We start from the raw sequence: 19,394 nt of genomic DNA on the forward strand, positions 1-19,394 counted from the left end.
AGAGAGAGAGAGAGAGAGAGAGAGAGAGAGAGAGAGAGAGAGAGAATCAAATACTAGATAATCATAATGAACAAGTTTATTCATGAAGAAAAGATGAATGAAGGAAAAACTATTTATTAAGCTCTTGTTGTATACCATAATAATGCTAAGCACTTAGAATACACTTAAAAAAAAAAGAAAGGCTATCTTTACGTGAAAAGAGCTTACATTGTAATAGGGGAGGTTATACATATAAAGGGGTGATGACCAGATAAGAGAATTTTGTTTGGGAAGATGGGGAGCATGAGGAATGGAAGAGTACTTGCGTCATATCAGAAAAATAATGAGAAGACCTAGGTGAATGGTTGAATGGGATGTGAAGTTGAAGTATGGGCTAGTTCAGAGCAGGAGCATCGAACTTGGGATGCATGAGCTTAAAATCACACAAACACACATTAAAAAACCTTGTTCTAGTGCTAAGGGACAACAGGTCATAGAAAGTATGATATATGGCCTATTTTGCCCACACTTAATCAACCACCAAACTTAGAGGCCATTGTCTATTTCCTCCTGTTTTCCACCTGATATTCCATCTGTCTCATATGGAATAAATGACTTGCAAGCATAAAAACATCTTTTATCAAGAGGAAAGAAAAAATTCTAAGAGACTTTTAAATAAATAAATGTTAGCCCCAAACATGCAGCTTTCATGGTCTTAAACATGAGGATTCCTAGGACTGAAGCTTCTCACAAATCCTTTCTTTTCCATTTCCAGTTGTCCATCCTTTGTTCTGGAAGAAGACCAATGATGTCACAAGGGTGATGCTTTGACTTCCTTGTGAATAAGTATGGGTATGGTGAATGACAAAGAGGTTTCTCTTGGCCTTCCCCAATCACACAACCCAACAACTCTGTCCAGGCTTTTTTTTTCTTCTTCATAACATAATTTCTAGGATTCTTGGCCTTTTGGCATCATTTCTCCAACACAAAGTGAAAAGCAAAATATTCAGCGCTCATAGGCAAAAAGATTAGAAGTTACCTTACAGTTTATCAAGCACAATTGAATGACTACATAATAGTGATGGCATCTTGGTAGACCATATCAGTTATCAGGACACTATGTCAGCTAGAAAACAGAAGGCAATCTCAGGCTCCATGAAAGAAGGCAAAGTGCTCAAAACAAGTTAGGTGACAGTCTAAGTATCTCTGCTTTGATGAGATGACATTTCCCCTGTCCTATTCAGTTATAATTTAGGAGAGACAATGCTTCAAAGAAGAGGGTGAGCAGGGTAGTGAGAGGAAACATTACTCTATGAGGACTGGTGGAAGGGACTGAGAATCCTTCTAGATGAAGAAAAACTCAGGGGAAACATGATAATCCAATTCCAGTGCTAGAAGATCCATCACAATCAAGAGGATATAGACTGATTCTATGTGCCCCCAAAGTTCATGAATAGGACCAATGGGTGGAAGATACAAAGAGAGTGATGTAGATTGAAATAAGAAAAGAAATCCCAACAATGAGGAAAGAGGTGTCCAAGATGACAGTGGGATGGATGCTTAGGTAATATTAGCGTCCTCCCCAGCTCCCAGTTTCCCACTCTACTCAAATCCTCTCTGATTAGAGGTCTGGAGGAAGAAGCACTACCATTTTCCCAAAGCTTTCCTTTCTAGAGGACTCAGAATCTTTTTGGTAACTTTATTTTCCATTAGCTAGCTGCTCTACCAGGCTGGGCACACACTAGCACCCCCTCTGCTTTTGTCCTCTCCCATTAGATTGTAAGCTTTTTGACAGCAAGGACCATTTCTCTTTCTTATTTGTATCCAAAGCACTTAGCACAGTGTTTGGCACATTGGTGTTCTTATTGTTGAGTCATTTCAATCGTGTCCAACTCTTTGTGAGCCTATTTGGAGTTTTCTCGGCAAAGATGTTGGAATGGCTTGCCATTTCCTTCTCCAGTTCATTTGAAAAATGAGGAAACTGAGGGAAAGAGGGTTAAGTGTCTTGATCAGGGTCACACAGCTAGTAAGTATCTGAGGCCAAATTTGAACTCGCAAATATGAATCTTCCTGAATGCAAGCCCAGCACTCTATCCATTGTACTATCTAGCTGTCCCTGGAATATTGTAAGCTCATAATAAATCTTTATTCAATTGAACCTAATTATCTTCTCCTGCTCAGTTGGACAGACATATGGTCATACTTTGATCTTGCCATTCCCCATAAGTGCTCAACTTCTAGTTTCATAAATTCTGAAATCCCTTATCTCATCCAAATCTTTTATCGTTTATTTTTTCCTCTGCCTTAAAGCCCATAACCCTCTTACTCTTCTACAGTCTGACCTCATATTCCTTTGCCTCCCTGTTCTTGCCCCCGAATCATCACCTTTGTCCTGGCTACACTCTCTTCCATTTGCTATCATGACTCCTTGGGGAGTCTTGACACCATCTTATACACTTAAGTCTTTTGCCTCCTTTTCTTATTGCTTGATTATCCTTTGCCAAACCCCAACCTTGTGTTACTTCCAACATTTTCCACCATCACTTTTATTCACATGGTTATGAAAGAAACTGGAAAAAAATGACACAACTATCTTGACTGGGTCCACTAAAAAATGTATCACACCAAATCCTACCCGGGCTCTTACTCAAGCTAAGCCAACCTTTTAGGCTTCCCTCAATCAAATCACTTTCACTCTTCCTATAGTGGCTATTTAAGACTTCTTTAGCTCCCCTCTAGTCCCTGCTTCCTCACTAATTTCAGTCTCTCCCTGTCTACTTCTTTGCTGCCTACAAATACATTCATGTCTCCTTCCATCCTCAGAACAACCCTCACTTCATCTGACCATCTTCACTTAGTCCTATCTGACTTCTCTCCTTTTCCTGGATAAGTTTCTTGGTGAAGCTGACTATGATGAATGCATTCATTTCCTTTCCTCTAACTCAACCCTAAACCCTCTACAATCCAGTTTCTGACCTCATCATTCAAATGAAACTGCCCTCTCTGAAGTTACCAAGGTCTCTTCATTGTGGGATCTTGAGGTGACTCTCGGTTCTCATCCTGTTTAATCTCCCTGCAGACTTTGGCACTGATAATGCGTCTCCTTACCTTAGTAGATTTTTTCTCTCTATGTTTTGTAACATCATTCTCTCCTGGTTCTCCTCCTGCCCAAACAGTCCTTTTCAGACTCCTTTTTTTTTTCCTTTTGGAGGGGGGAAGGCAGGATAACTGGGGTTAATTGACTTGCCCAAGGTCACATGGCTAGTAAGTGTTAAGTGTCTGAGGCTGGATTTGAACTCAGGTCCTCCTGACTCCAGGCCTGGTGCTCTATTCACTGTGCCACCTAGCCGCCCTTGTTCAGACTCCCTTTTTGGATCTTTATCCAGCTTATTATAGTAATAGCTAGATGTAACTATACATAATATAAAACTATACATAATATAGTAATATCTATATATTACTAGCTCAGGTACAAAAGTTACCAATGTAATTTTCTTTATATGTCAAAATAAGAATAAGAAATGAGAATATGTATCACTTACAGAACACAAATGCATAAAAAAAATTATGTTTTCATTATGATGTCACCATTTAGTTACAAACCTTTCAATGCTATTACCAAATAAATCGGTGTTCTCCAATCTTCTTTCGAGTCCAGCTTTAAGACATCTTAAAATTGCCAGGTCAAATAGATGGCGTATTTGCTAATAATAAGACACACTTAGTTGATTGAAATGTCTTCTATTGGTGGAGTATATTTGAAGTAAAGAGACAATGTGTCAATAGACACACCTCAGTCTGTGTTCCCCCTTTTCCTTCTCCAAAAGCTGTCTAGAGGTGCTTTTGGCTGGACGTTGCCTCGTTTATAATATTGGGAAGTGCCTACTTAGAAGAATCCAGTCTTGAGGAAACTGAGGGAGGAGAAGGAGCAAGAAAAGCAAGAAAAAGGAGGAAGGCAATTTTCTCATCTGGAAAATGATGGAGCTGGTTGGACTAAAGGAGTTTTCATTTGCTTCCAGCTCCTAATCGTATGATAACAGCACTATATTTAGGGGTTTTGTGGATGTAAGGGGCAACCTTTCATTCTGTCTTGCTTCCTTATTGTGTCCAAGTCTAGGAAGAGATTTTTCAGGGGCAGCAGGAGATTGCAAGCTGCTTAAATTCAATCATATACAAAGTCACATCATGTTTTTAGGTCTCAACATGATTTTTCCCCTGAAATAATTTAATTTTGAAATAGAAATGAACAAATCCCTGAGAATCTTGTTAGATTGTTGATGTGTTGATTGTATGACATAAATGTCAGTGATTAGAGGAGGGAAAATGGGGACAGAGAAGGATCTCTGCCAGCACTCCTTGTACTTTTGGAGATAATTTGTTCCCTACTCATTCTACATAATTCATGTCCCCGTGGACCTAATGGGCTTCCCTAAACCCTTCCTCGATTATAGTCTTATTTCACAGTTTGAAGAAACATTCGGTGATATGATAACTATCACTTAATCTGACATTTTTGAATCAGCCAAGTTTGGAGCTAAATTCTCCAAGATTTTAATGAAAAAAAAAACTGTCAAGGCCAACTAACACATAAGTATCTTCATGTTTATGAAGAGACACTTCATCCCACAGCCACAGAAAAGATTATTTTGGTTAGAACTCACTAGTTTGTTTTTTTTTTTTTAATGGAAAGTGTGGCTTTCTACAGATAGTGATGGAAACTGGGCCTGTGATTTCACTGGGTTAGGGAACTCCTGAAAGAAAAGAATCCCTCTCCTAGTGAGATTGGCACATTCTTTCCAATCTGATTTCTTAGATTGTTGCCTAGAACACTGAGATGTTAAGTGAATTGCCCAGGGCCACCCAGATCTTCTGGGTTCCCAAGCCAGATTTCTACACTAAATGAAACTTCCCCTTACACATATAAAGAAAGATATCTATTAGTCTGATTTTGTCCACCCAGATAAGCAACATCTCCCCACGGCAGTCTAGGACACAGACCATGAATACTTGTTCATCCTGTTTCATTCTTGCCCCTGTTATCTTATAGATTCTTGGGGATCAGGCCTTGGTTTAAAGCTTTTCTGCCTTTCTGGGAAACTGTGGCAATACACAGCATATTTATCAATCAGCAAGTGTCTGTAATCCCTCATTCATCCCTTCAACCTTGATACTACACCTCATCGTTACCCTCAATGCCTTTGATTGAAGAGTGGAGTCATGAACTCCAATCCCCCCATTTAAGCAGGTAATTCATCTCAGGCAGCTTCTCTATTCTCATCTGGTTGCATCATTTTGGGACATCTCTGATTTTTCCACCATGTCCTCAGAATCTAATTATTGGAAAAAAAATTTATCACCCTACAAAATCTCATCAGCCTTAGTACTCCACCTAATCATCACCCTCCACCCCTCTGATTAGAGGGTGGAGCCATGAACTTCAAAACCTCTGTTTAAGGAGCTAGATCATTCAGATATGTTCTCATTTCTCGCCCAACTTCACTTCTCTGAGATTTGACTTATATGACACCAAGTTGGGTACTTCTCCCTAATCCCTTTTCAGTCTTTTGTATATTGACTTCCCTTATTAGAATGTAAGCTCTTTGAGGGCAAGGACTATCTTTATTTTTCTTATATGTATCACTATCACTTAGCACATTTCCTGGCACATAGTGGGCACTCAATAAATGTTTAATGACTGAGTCCCATTAGATTACCAGACTACTTCCTTTCCCTTTCATGTAATTGCTAGAAGATATGTTTTAGGTCATTTTTCATTCATAGGTTCCAGATGAAAATAGACGATTTACTGTTCAATACACATCCCTTCATTGTACTTCATATCATCTGCAACTGAATTCCTCAAAGATGTGGTTTTTAAGATTTACTAGGAGAACTATTTTTTTTAATAAGATAAAGGAGTTAAGAATAGCTAAAAACACTGAACAATTTCTCAAGGACAATCCAGCTAGATGAACTATCCTATTCAATTCTGGGTTAAGTTCATCATCTATTCTACAGGAGGGCAGAATAAAGAGTTTCTCCACAAACCTCCATTACAGAGATTGCCCAGGCCAGCCATGTCTTCATATCTACCTGCTACACTCCTTTGAACATTTCCATCATGTTCTTATGTCAGGTACCTTCTCCTCCTTGCTCCACTTTTCAGTTTCCTTTTACGTGATATCTTTCCACATTACATTGTAAATTCCTTGAGGGCGGGAATTCTCTTTTTATGTGTATGTATGTGTGTTTATATACATATTGCTCAACATGGTGCCCAGTATATAGTGGGTGCTTAATAAATGCTTATTGACTAACTACAGTACTGGTTCCAGACATTCTTCCTGATGAAATGAAGTCCCAATAGGAAGTAGAAGTGATGGTAAACTGAGGAAGAGGTAACCCTTTACTCTTAGCGTTTGTATAGAGAAGGAAAAGAAATGTGGACATAATGTAACAAGTATCCTAGGCTTTGGAAAGTGGATTTCAAAGGATTCAAGGGAAGGATAAAGATGATTCCACAAATTAAAATTCTTTAAGAGACATCTCAGGAGGGATTGTACAGGTCCAAGAATGAAAATCTGAAAACCCAAAGTGAAATAATCCTATTGAGGAAAAATGGACTTTGTTTTAAAAAAAGTGTGGAAGCAGAGGGACCTCATCACTCACCAACTAAGCTTTGAAAAAAAAATGCAGCAAAGATAAATGGAACGAACCAATATTCTATTGTGTAAGAAAGAATACATGGAGTAGAATAATAAAAATAAGCGATAAAGCAAAAAGAACACTCAAAGGAAAATGAAACTATTGCATGGGATGAATGGGACCACAATAACTGACAAGAAAGTGAGGAGAAATACCAATTTGTATCCTACAGTTTTTTTCTGCCAAGGAGAATGACGTTGACCTGGAAAGAGAATAAAAATGTCTAATAGAAACTTCATGTGCAAAATAAGTAAGAGAACAGAAAGAAACTACATAGTTGCCTTTGATGGATTTAAGGCACCTGGTCCAGATAAACTACATGTTTAAATACTAAAGAACTGGGAGATGTAATTGCTGAATCATTGCCAATAATATTTGAAAGAGCGTGAAAATCAGAAAGCTACCACAAGATTGACAGAAGAGCAAATGCATCCCAATTTTCATTTAAAAAAAAAAAGGCAGTCTCTGAACTGTGGGCCAAAGAATTTGACTTTAATTCTTAGGAAAAATTATACAAGATCTCATTAATGAGATGATTAGTGGACATTCAAAAGATTAATTAGAGCCTGCAAAGAACTAGCATGACTTCATCAAGTTGAGATCATGCCAGAATAAATCTCATCTCCTTTGGGGACAGGGTTACAAAAATGGTCACTGGAAGGATGAATATCAGGCCACTGGACCCAGATGGTTCTGGAGGAGAAAGTGAGGCTGGTGACCTTGCACAGCCCTCCCTCAAGTCAACTGCAATCCATGCTATAATTCCCTGATGTCATGGTCCTCTTCAAAAATGAAGGCCAAACACAACTAAAATGGCCAATGAAGAGGGGAGCATTGTAAAGAGTTTGCCTAGATTTGGGCAAACCATTGAATAAATTATCTCATGCTCTTGTAGTGAAAGATAACAGAGTTAGATGGGTTTGGAACAGGCAGGATGGTTGGACTCAAGCGGTAATTGTTAAACGTTTGATGTCAGTGTGTCTGGAGGTCTTCAGTGAAATGTCTCATAGAAATGTCCTTGACCCAGTATTGTTTAATTTGTCTTTTTCAGTGACTTCGAGATATACACATTCATATCCACACATATAATGTAATATATATGTGCACATATACATAAACAACTAAACAACAACATGAAGAGATGGGATTAGATTGTTTCTATTTGCCCCATAGAAAATAGGTGCAAAAAGTTATTTTTTTTAAGCCAATTTAGGTTTGGTGTCAGGAAAATTAGAAATACTTCAACTATCTCAAGGTCTAATTTCTTGATTAGACAGACATCTCAGTCTTTGTTAGTAATCAAGCAGAGACAAGATAACCACTTGTTGAGTATGATAGAGGAGGTGGCTTTCAGGAGGCTGTTCAATTCATGTTCAATTCTCAGTTTCTATGATTTTATGATTTGGACTCAGTGATCTCCATGAATTGCTAACAAACTATATGGCATTAGGTCAAGCAGGGGTGTCAGATTCAAACAGACAGATCCCTGCAGGTCCCAGAGCCACACGCTGATTTATGAAAAACTCAAATGGTTATGGTCATTAATACATAGTATCATATAAATGCTTATGTTATATGGTATTTTTCTTACATTGTTACCCATTACTTGGGAGTTTTGCAGGACACTTGATCTGGGCAATAAATATTTTTCATTAATTTGTGCTTTTCCTGAAAGGATTGTTAAGTCTCTCTCTCTCTCTCTCTCTCTCTGTCTCTGTCTCTCTCTGTGTCTCTGTCTCTGTCTCTGTCTCTGTCTCTGTCTCTGTCTCTCTGTCTCTCTGTCTCTCTCTCTCTCTCTCTCTCTCTCTGTCTCTCTCTCTCTCTGTCTCTCTCTGTGTCTCTGTCTCTCTCTGTCTCTCTCAGATCTCAAGAGGAAAGTAGGATCCCTTTAATATTCTTAGGTTTGGGGAAATCAGCCTAATATCTTGTAACAAACAGATGTTGGATCATATTGTGCAGAGGAAAACCCTCTTCCATTTGATCCATGCACATGACATCTTCAAAAGAAATGGTGAACACCTCATCTCCCTGTTTATGCATTGCTTGATTTAATCAAATACTTTGTAGTGATATTCATTAAAGGATCTTCCACATTTCTCTTTTTTATTTGAATTATTTATGAATTTATTTTATACCTATGATGTATGTCTGCAAGTTCTTTCAATTATGCTTTGAAATATTTAGTAAGCTATGATATTCATATTTAAGAAGGAGTTTTTTTTCAGGTAAAAGATATTTATTTTGATGGTGTGTCAATGAATTGTCCAGTCAATAAATGTGTATTAATGCTTGCTTATGGGCCAGGTACTATGGAGCTTAGATTTGCCACCCACCAAAAAGGGCCCATTACATCCTCTTGGTGGGATGTTAGGAAGTCAAATGCTTAGGTAGAGCATTATGGGCATGTTGATGGGGACCATCAATTGACTGACAGAGGGCACTGTTATGAAGCTTCATAAATTTAGCCAATCTCAGCAATAACATAATTAAGAACTGATGCCTTCCAGCTGTTTGAATTGGGGGAGAAGGAACAAAAGGCCCATCACATATAGATTTAGGGTAGACAGGGACTATCACACTATGTGTTATAGGTAGGATTTGAACTCCTGTCTTTCTAATCCAAGGTAGGCCCTCTATCCAATATAATATACTACTTTGGATCATTGACTTGTATTTGTGAATATATAAGGGACCAACTCTTGCCAAAGAGAGCAAACATATAAATCTGTTTTATATGGAACCCTTCATCTTATTCAAAACAGTGTTCAATCATGTTACAGAATATTTGAAGTCACCATCAATATATTGTGTTGAAGTATAGATCATGACCTTTACTTGGACAACAACTTAAACTTCTAACCATATTTTCATAGGTAGGGCCTGTGCTTTTCTGATTAAATTGGAGTAGAGCAGGGGACCGCAATATCAAAAAGCTCCCTTAGATCTCACATTAACTTTGTTATTATTCAGTCATATCAGATTCCTCTTGACCCCATTTGGGGTTTTCTTAGCGAAGATACAGTACTGATTTTTCATTTTCTTCTCTAGTTCATTTTACAGATAAGGAAACTGAGGCAGATTGGGTTAAGTGACTCGCCTAGGATCACTTAGCTAATAAATGTCTGAGGCTGGATTTGAACTCAGGAAGATGAGTCTTCCTGACTCCAGGCCCTGTACTCTGTCTACTGCAGCGCCACCTAGTTTCCCTTTTAGAAAATTTTATCTAAAGCAATTGCAGAGGAGAGAGAATATAGTATAGTTCAGAGATCTGGGTTCAAATCCTGTCTCTGATCAGACATACTGCCAATGTGACCAAGCTACTTTCCCTCTCAATGTCATAGATTACAAAATGTAAAACAAGAAAATATGCATTGGTGGAGGAAACTTCCTCACTTGAGTTTTCCTATGTATATGAAATCATATGTACAGTTCAAAAAGAAAATACCCTTCCAAAAAAGTATTTAGGGTAGTTTGGGAGGAGGGGGCACATGTATTTACCTGTTATATCAAACCACTTGCGTAGGATTTCCAATATTCTAGTGCCCTAATGCCAATTGTAACTGCCTTCAAGCATCTAACGAGGTATCCCCTAAAACAAAAACACAAAATCCTAACTTCTACCCACTTCTTGCCTCTTCCATTCTCTTCAACTTTAATGTTCATACAAAGTCAATGCTGCCTATTTATGGCTTATTAATTCTCTGGATCAGCAATCATGTCATACATACAATGTTCAGTGGAAAAGACTGGTCATCAGTGAAAGGGTAAAAAAGTGCACAATAAACTGATCATTTGAAGCTGAATCAAAAGAGTGTGAGAATAGAGTGCAAAGAAGAGAAGGCAGAAGGGAACACAGCATCTGTCATTGAGTGATGGGTAGTCACAGAAGGAATTAGACTTTCCTTATTTGGTTCCAGGGAGAAAAACTACAAGCAAAGTGTGAAAGTTTCAGAAGTAGTTTTAGGCTTGACATTAACAACAACAACAAAAAAAAATTAACAACTAGAGCTGCCCAAAAATGGAATGGACCATCTTGGGAAGCACTGATTTGCCCATCCCTATCACCAGGGACTTGGCTTTGGGGATGTTTTGGCTAGGAATTCTTTTTAGGTATGAGTGGGGCAGATAGAGCTCTGGAATCCTTTCCAGCTATGAGATTCCATGGCAGCCAGGAGGGGGGAGGTAGGGGTTCCATGTGAAGCTAAAGGACATTATACCCAAATTTGTTCCTCCCAATCTTTTTGCCATATGTGTTCTATTATCCAATAGCTTTAGTTTGGTGGCATGTGGATTTTTGCCTGCAACCCAATCCTTACAGACACATTGTACTTGTGATTTAGTAAGCTTTATTTTGTTGTAAGAAGTTCAAGATTTAATAAGGTCATTGCCTTTGAAACATAAGTAAACATTGAAAGAAACCTTGGTAAATGTAATTCCCTAAAAGGAATCAAATAGTGGTGATTTGAAATAGCAGATAATCATTTGCTGAAGGAAACCACATTAATTTACTGTATCCAAATTTTCAATAATGCAATTCCATTTGAACTCCAATGGCAAAATGAGAATGAGTTTTCCATAGACATTCAACATTTTGAGATAAAGACTTCCTTCTCACCTGGGACATGCATCCTAGGTCTAATACTTACTCAAATTATGAATCCTCTCATTACAGTTCTCTCTCAGCAGAATCAATAGTGTCTTCATTAAATATCTTTGCTGAATATCTTTGTCCTTCTAGGACTCAGTACATCGCCTTTTGTGAACTATAATCTCCAAAGTCTAACCTAAGTTTCGAGGGGTCCAGGTTCAATCAGATCTTTCTTAAAACCTAGGCAAAAGACAGAAGCTAGATCACCTGCTTGGCTCTAGATACTATTAATATGTGTCAACTTGAATTTGTATGAAAATGGTCAATACAACATGGTGGTCTTAATCAGAGTAAGTCCTTGCTGCTGAGGTGCCCGACAGTAAGTACTGGGGTAACCAAGGAGGGGCCTGGGAACAGGGTTTATACAGGGTACTAAGGCACAGGGCGGCCAGACTGCAGGTGGGAGGAGTTTCAGGAGGTAAGCTGGTTTGCATAACAAGCAAAACTCCAGAAAGAAAGTTTGGGAATCTAAGGAGGAGGGTTTAGGAGATTTACAAAATAATCAAAGAATGGAAGTGACAACTTGTGGACAGCCCCCTGGCAATTCACTGGCCTGAAAATGGAGACCAAGTCAGATTCCATCAGTTCTTAGTCACTGTGTCTGTCAGATGAAATGAGACTTTCTTTTTTTTCTTCTGCTCCATCACAGGTTGAATTTCAAAGTTGAAAAGGACTCAGTAGGCATCTACAACCCAGGTTGTTGTCATTCTTCAATTGCTCAATCGTGTAAGACTTTGGTTTATAATGTTCATGGGGTTTTCTTGGTAAACACATTGGAGTGATTTGCCATTCCCTTCTCCAGTGAATTAAGGCAAACAGAAGTTGAGACTTGCCCAGTGTCACACAGCTAATAAGTGTCTGAGACTGGATTTGAACTCACCTAACCTATACTGAGAAAGAATGGACTAGAACATACCCAACAAGTAAATTCCTATGACAAGATATGTGCCAAGTCATCATCCAGACTCTGCCTTTGAAGCCCCTCCAAGAACAGCTCCCTTCCACCACTTGAATCTGGTCATTCTATTTTTTAACAGTTCTAACAGTTATAAAGTTGTTTGTTTGTTTTTCCTGATATCAGATCTAAACTGGACTCTTAAGAGACCTGCAAGAGATCTTAGAGCCCATCTAGTGCAATTTTACAAATGGAGAAAATGAGGCAAAAAGAAGCTAAATGACTTGTTCATGTTTCAAGGCTATCAAGTGTATGAGGAAGGATTTGAATCCAGCTCTTCCTGACTTCAGATCTACTTCCCTATAATCTACAGATTAATCTCAGTGCTCCTGCTCTTCCTGCTGGGGTCAGGCCCCCAATGTCACACCCCTCCATCACACTGCAGTCCTTCAGACATACAAAGCTATCATGCCCCTCCCATCTTCCTCATTGAGTATTCTCTTCTCCAGGCTAAACATGCTCAGTTCCTTCCCCTAGTCCACAAAAACACTTAGAGCATTTTTCAGATGAATTCATCAAGTCTTTGCCCACCCTCCCACTTTCACAGTGAAAGTACAAGAAGACCACTTTTTGATAGAGAATAACTTGCTCACTTCAGGCAGTGTGGTACAATGGAAAGACAATTGGTCCAATACTGGGGAGAGTATTAGGACTTAGATTTTGCTTCTGACACTTACTTAAAAACTATGTTACTGGGACAAGTGACAGAATTTCTCTGAATCTTGATTTCCTTTTCCAGAAAATAGGGATAGAATGCAAGCTTCATGCATGGGGCTACTGTAAGAATTAGAGATCTTTCACAGAAGGAATTTTGCAAACATGAAATAATATTTAAATATCTGTTATTACAACTACTGTTACAGCCTTTGGGAGGAGGAGGAGGAGGAGGAGGAGAAGCCCTAATAGTGTGATCCACCAAAGGAAATAATCAAGGGGTATCCAAACCCAACTCAACTCTGATCACCCTCACAGACAGAGCCTTGAAAAGCATATGTTTAAAGCTTGAAATAACCTTGGAGATCATCTAGCCCAATCTTCCTATTTTGGAAATGAAGAAACTGAGGCCCAGAGAGGTTAAATCACTTGGCCAAGACCATGCAGGTAATAAGTGGCAGAGTTGAAAGTTGATCCCAAATCCTCTGCCTCCAAACCCATCAATGATTCTGCTGAAATATAACAGTGAAGTACACCACAAAGTGCTGACCGATACCCCATGCCATTCTCCTCTCCTCCCATGTTGGTTAACCTAGGGCAGATCCAGCTTCCTCAGAGAGCCATGTTCCTACAGGAAAATGCAGTTTCCAGCCAAACAGAGACCATTACTTCACCGTGTATTCTTTTTAATGTTTAAGCTTCCTTGTAAACAGTGCAGGAAGACAAGCAGCATCCTTTGTTGGCTCATCTCTTGAGTCTCAGGGAAGTCCCCTTAATTCCATCCCTCGAAGCTCCTGGGGCTAGTCCAGTTTCAATGTTTTAAAAATCTCTCCATGCCTAAAAGGCCTTTACGCCATCCAAGCAGAACTTCTTTCCGTTCAAGAACCCAAACATGATATTTTTGTGATTTATGTTTTAGACCTGCGTGGGCCTTTGTATTGTAGACGTGTAAGTGTTGACCCTTAAGTTTGATCTTCCTTTTCGCAATTTGTAGAAATCTGTTTGAATCCTGATTGTCAGCCAATTTGGTGGGACTTTTAATCAGTTACCTGCCTTGATAGAAAATCAATATAGCAATCAAAAAAATATTTATTAACTACCTCCTATGTGCAGGACTGTTAAGTATTGGGGATATACGTCGAAAGAATGAAAAAATTCTGCCTCTGAAGAAGACCACATTTTAATGAGGGTGACAAATACATTGTAAACATATGCAAAATAAGCATAAAGTGAGTAAGTACACATAGCATGTGTGTTGCCCATGGAGGCCACATGTAACTGTTCATTTCAGTTGCCAAAATTCAACTGATGGAGTGCCATGGATGGGACTGCAAGATTCTTGTCCAGCTTCTCTCTGGCCTCTTTCTGGGCCTGGCATGCGGAGGGTTCTAATCCATCTGCTTGGTGGAAGAGAGTTCATGTTCTACAGGCAGTATGCGTGTGTGTGCGTGTGTGAGTGTGTGTCCACATATGTATATATGTATAAGTGAACTACATAATTATATCGTAGTAAACTACAAGATAGCTCAACAACAACAACAAATACAACATAGTTGAGAGGAGAACACTGGTGCTTGTAGAGAATCTGGAAAAGGCTCATGCAGAGGGTGGTACTTGAGTTACAGCTTAAAGGAACAGAGGGACCCTTTTAAGGGAGGGAAATGAGGAAATGCAACATCGGAATTGAGAAGTTGGTGAATCGTGTCTGACTCTTCATGACCCCATGAGGGGTTTTCTTGGCAAAGATACTACATTGGTTTGCCATTTTCTCATCCAGTTGATTTTACACAACTCAGGCAAACCAGCACTGTGACTTGCCCAGGGTCACACAGCTACAAAGTGTCTGGGGTCAGATTTGAACACTGGGGGAGAAGTCTTTCTGACTCCAGGCCTGGCACTCTATCCCTGTACCTCCTCATTGCCTTGAATTGAAAAGACACGGGTTCAAGCCTCAGTTCAGACTCAAAATAGAACCTGTCATTCTGGCACACTAAGTTGAAAGGAGATGTCAAACCTCCAGGAGAAAGATCAGACTTAGGACGCGAGGACTCACATGGGGAGAGCTCTGAAATCACTGGCATGTTATAGAGAAGCAAAGGGACCATAATGCCATGGGGATAAGGCAGGTGTGCTCTGAGTTCAGGAGCTCAACTGAGCTATCTGAAGGTCGAGGGAAAGGGAAAATGCAAGCTAGTGAATCAGTCATCTTTCATGCCTCCCGTGGTATTCTTCATATCCAGATCACAATTTTTTCGGTACAGCCGACTTTAATCACCCTATGCTCCCCACACTCTCTGGGTATATGTCAATAACTATAAAGTTAGCTAATTGCTGACTGACTAAGTATTTGTAAGGCCAAATGACTGTGTGTAACCATATTCCTGACTATGTTTGATATTACAATATTTAATTACAAGAGAGACCACCCTTTTAAATGTGCTCCCTTCCATTTTGAAAATTCTCCCAAATCTGTTTAAACTTCTCTTCTGTAGGGATTAATGGGGACCATTAATCTATGCTGCTAATTATGAAAACAAAAAGATAACCAGGGAGGACCTATCATCTGTGTTTCTGAAGATGTCTTCCTACAATGAAGACACTCTCAGATGCAGTGCCATTAGAGGTGGTCATACATTAGAGGTTCTATAGGAATGCCTACAATTTTGGCCTCATTTTCTGGAAATAATAACTCTACTTGGATATAAAAAAGCATTAAGGAAAAAAAAATATGATGGCATTAATAAAAAGGGGGAGAAGAGTTCTAAATGAAGAATCAAGGAACTTGAAGAATGAAGATCTCTGTCTGTTTTTCTGTCTCTCCATCTGTGTGTGAGTGTGTGTGTCTATCACTCTCTCATTCTGGTTGAGTACAGGATTAAATGTCTCATTCACTTATTAAGTAATTAAATGACATCATCTATAATTTGGGCAGAGCCTGGGAGTATCTCTTGACTTCTCAGTTCTAGGGACAGAGGGTGAAGTCCCCCACCCAGAACTCTTGTCATTCCTACCTTAGTGCCAGAATTCCAGTCCAGAGGTTACAACTAGCCTAGCAGGGAAACCTTGTGAAACAAGGCTCCCAGGAGGGATATATAGGAGCTAAATTAAACTGGAAAACAAATCTGCGCCCCTCCCCAGACTGAAGAGGTAAGACAGGATTATTCTTCCCCGTCTTCCCCACTAGGTTCTGGAGCAAGGGAAGGTGTTCTTGCTCCACCTTCTCTCTCTTTAAAGTAAACATGTCCTTGTAAAAGCCAGCCCAACTACTAAGTGGTTCAGTTAGGACCCTCATTTGGGGGGATATACAACCATGTGGGGGCTTGGCCCAATGACAGAGAGGAACTCCTTCCCCCTCCTCTAAGGATTCCAGAGAACACTGGGGGAGTGATGAACATGAGCCACTTGACCTCCAGCCAGTGGAGGACAGAGTGGTCACTCCTGCCTTTTAGAATCCCCCAGATGATCATGGATTATCCTCTAATAATCAGACTCTTCTGACCCAAGGAACAGTTACCTGCCCAGTAATAGACTCAAAGCCTTGGGGAAATCTACTGAGCCCCTAACTCCCCTGACAATGGTCTGAACTGTGTCGTTTTAAGTTCCATGCTTCATTACTTTTTAAGTCAAACCTGAGAAAATCTTGGTGGGAAGGTGGACTTTATAGGAAACGCAAAACAGAAGCGAAGAGAGTAGGAGGGGAGAAGGCAAAAAAGTCCTATTACAGGTTAAACTTGAATCCAAGGCATTTCTAACCCAAAATAAGATGGTTCCCAGGGAGAACAGATTTGAGTCCAGCATTAGACTGAAGCAAATACAATCATAATCCCTTATTAGAAAGGAGGATGAGGGGAAGAATATGTTTTGTTTGTTTTTTTTTTTCCTAGCTGGAAGGAGAGATTGAAGATTGAAACTGGCAAAAGCTGACATCCAGGAACTTTGGAAATGCATAAAGAGTAGCTCAGGGGTAGAGACATATGCCAGCACTGGGAGTCAGCTAATTAAAACTAAAGGGAGCTGATATCCAAGACTGAATATAATTATGAGCCTTGTCTGGCTCACTCACTCAATTACAGAGTGATTTGGCTGGATAGAATCTTGCCGTTTCCCTGATTGCTGTTCCTGCTGGGATCTGGTGAATATATCCCCCCTGCACTTTCTACCACTCCCCTGCCTTATTTCTACCTGGGAAATTGGCATTACTTACCCTTTCAAGTTTCCTGCTTTCTTTAAACTTTATTTGCTGTCCCTACTTTTATAATGGGTGTGGTCTCCAGATAAAGATAAGCTGATATTTACTGCATTATGAGTGTTTGCTATCAAGGAGTGTACCACAAAATACATTGGAGAATAGCAAAAGGGAATCCATAGACCAATAGTCCTAGATTTAGTCAATGAGCCTATATTGAATCTCTTCTACATGAGTCTATATTGAATCTCTCCTCTTCTTTTCTTTCTTTTTCTTTTCTTTCCTTCCTTCTCTCTCTCTCCCTCTCTCCCTCCTCCTCTCCCCCCCCCCGCAACTTCATGGTGAATAGACAATCTTAGGTTGGATTCACTCTGCCTGGATTTTGTGAAGCTTACAGTTCTAGGTTATGGCTCACAGCCTTTGAGGTGACTAAGATTTATTAGTCTCCTCTTATCAGAAAGAAGTCCTTTAGTCAATGGAATTCAGCAGATCAGGGCTATGGCATTCCAGGAGGCAGAACTCTGAGAAATAGGTGCAAGTTTTGAGAAGCAGATTTAGGTTTAAGATAAGGAAACTTGTGCTACCAATCTGAGTTATCTTGAAGTGTGTTCAGGGGACTATGGAAGTTCTTTCCGAGCCAAAGTCTGCAGACAAAGGCTGAATGATGACTTAGGAGGTGTGTTGTAGAATGGAATTTTATTCAGGCATGAGATAAAAGGACTTTAAAAGGAAATCAGGGTTTTGGAGGTGAAGAGGAAGGCAATTTTAACTATAGGAGACAGCCTGTGCAAAGATAAAAAGAGATATGGAGGGCCAGCAATAAGGAAAAGAAACAAGACCAGCTTGACCAGACCATATTGATTGGCAAGAGGAGTAATGTTCAATTAGCCTAGAAAGGTTGGGGCTATGTTAAAAGGGCTTTAAATGCCATGGCAGGTAGGTGGTGCTGCAGTGGATAGAGTGCAGGGCCTGGAGTCGAGAAGACTCATCTTCCTGAGTTCATATCTGTCTTTGAACTCTTAACTAACTCTGTGACCTTCAGCAAGTCATTTTACCCTGTTTGCCTCAGTTTCCTCATATGTAAAATGAGCTGGAGAAGGAAATGGCAAACCACTCCAGTGTCTTTGCCAAGAAAAATCCAAATGGGGTCAGGAAGAGTCAGACAGGACTGAAAAGTGACTGAACAATAACTTAAATGCCAGAAGATTTTCCAATTCCTTCTCTAAGTCAGCGATCTCTAAAATGAGAGACTGGTCTGATTGGGATTTTGGTATGATGCCAAGGAATATGTGACCAAGCAATCAGAGAGTATAAAAAATGGCCACATGCCACCTGCCCCAATGTAGCCAATCATGGGGTTTATCTGCAAAAAATCACAATTTCTTTCACTCATTATCACTGTGTAAACTCCCTACCTACATCCTTCTGATACTCAAGTCAGATTCTCAACTACATAGATCGAATTGGAAAGATCCTCCCCCCTCCTCATGCCCAATTACTGCTCCCTTGTCATCAAGTAGCTGTAGTAAATGTCCCCTAATTGTTCTCTCTACTTCAGGTCTCTCCCCACTACAATTTCTGCTGATTTCTCAGACAGAAGCCCTGTCTGTTGGTTTTAATTTCTCTGCTTGTATTTTCTCTGTTTGGATTTTTTCTGAAGTTCAGGGTGCTGCCTTTTCCCCTGAGTTAATGAATGTAATTTAAAAAGATTGTTGACTCCTTGAACAACTATCTTTCCTAGTAAAGCAGATCTAAGAACCTATGCTAGCAGCCATCCTGGGTATGCCTGTGTGGTTGCCGCTATATCTTCATTCCTCTCTAAGTCGAACTAGTATCTCTCTGTGTTATATAGGTGAAAACTTCTCAGTAATAATTTACAAATTATACAGAATAACAATTTACCAGAGACAATAGTCTGGGACCCTTGTCTCACTCTCCTAGTCATAAGCTGAGGAATTTGCTAACTAAGCTAATGTGTGGGAGGGAAAAGTGAAGACTCCTCTGAATTGACCACAGACTCAGACCTGAGTTTCTGCTGACCCAGAACCATCTGATATGTACAAATTTAAAATTAGAAGGACTGACCACCATAACCTAAAATCCCCATTAATCATAAGAATATTTTCTGCTTTCCTGTCAAATCTATATTGATAACTGTTAGCATTTTTCTTGCTGTTCAAGTGGATTTTTGTGGTTACATTGTAAACGAAGCTCCTGACTAAGGGGTGCAAAGGTCAGTGAGGGAAAAGGAGGGGGGTCTTTTGGGT

This window comes from Petaurus breviceps, unplaced genomic scaffold (genome assembly GCF_028583685.1).
Source record: "Petaurus breviceps papuanus isolate PSGF00001 unplaced genomic scaffold, PetGlider_PUasm1.0 689, whole genome shotgun sequence".
Taxonomy (NCBI): domain Eukaryota; kingdom Metazoa; phylum Chordata; class Mammalia; order Diprotodontia; family Petauridae; genus Petaurus; species Petaurus breviceps.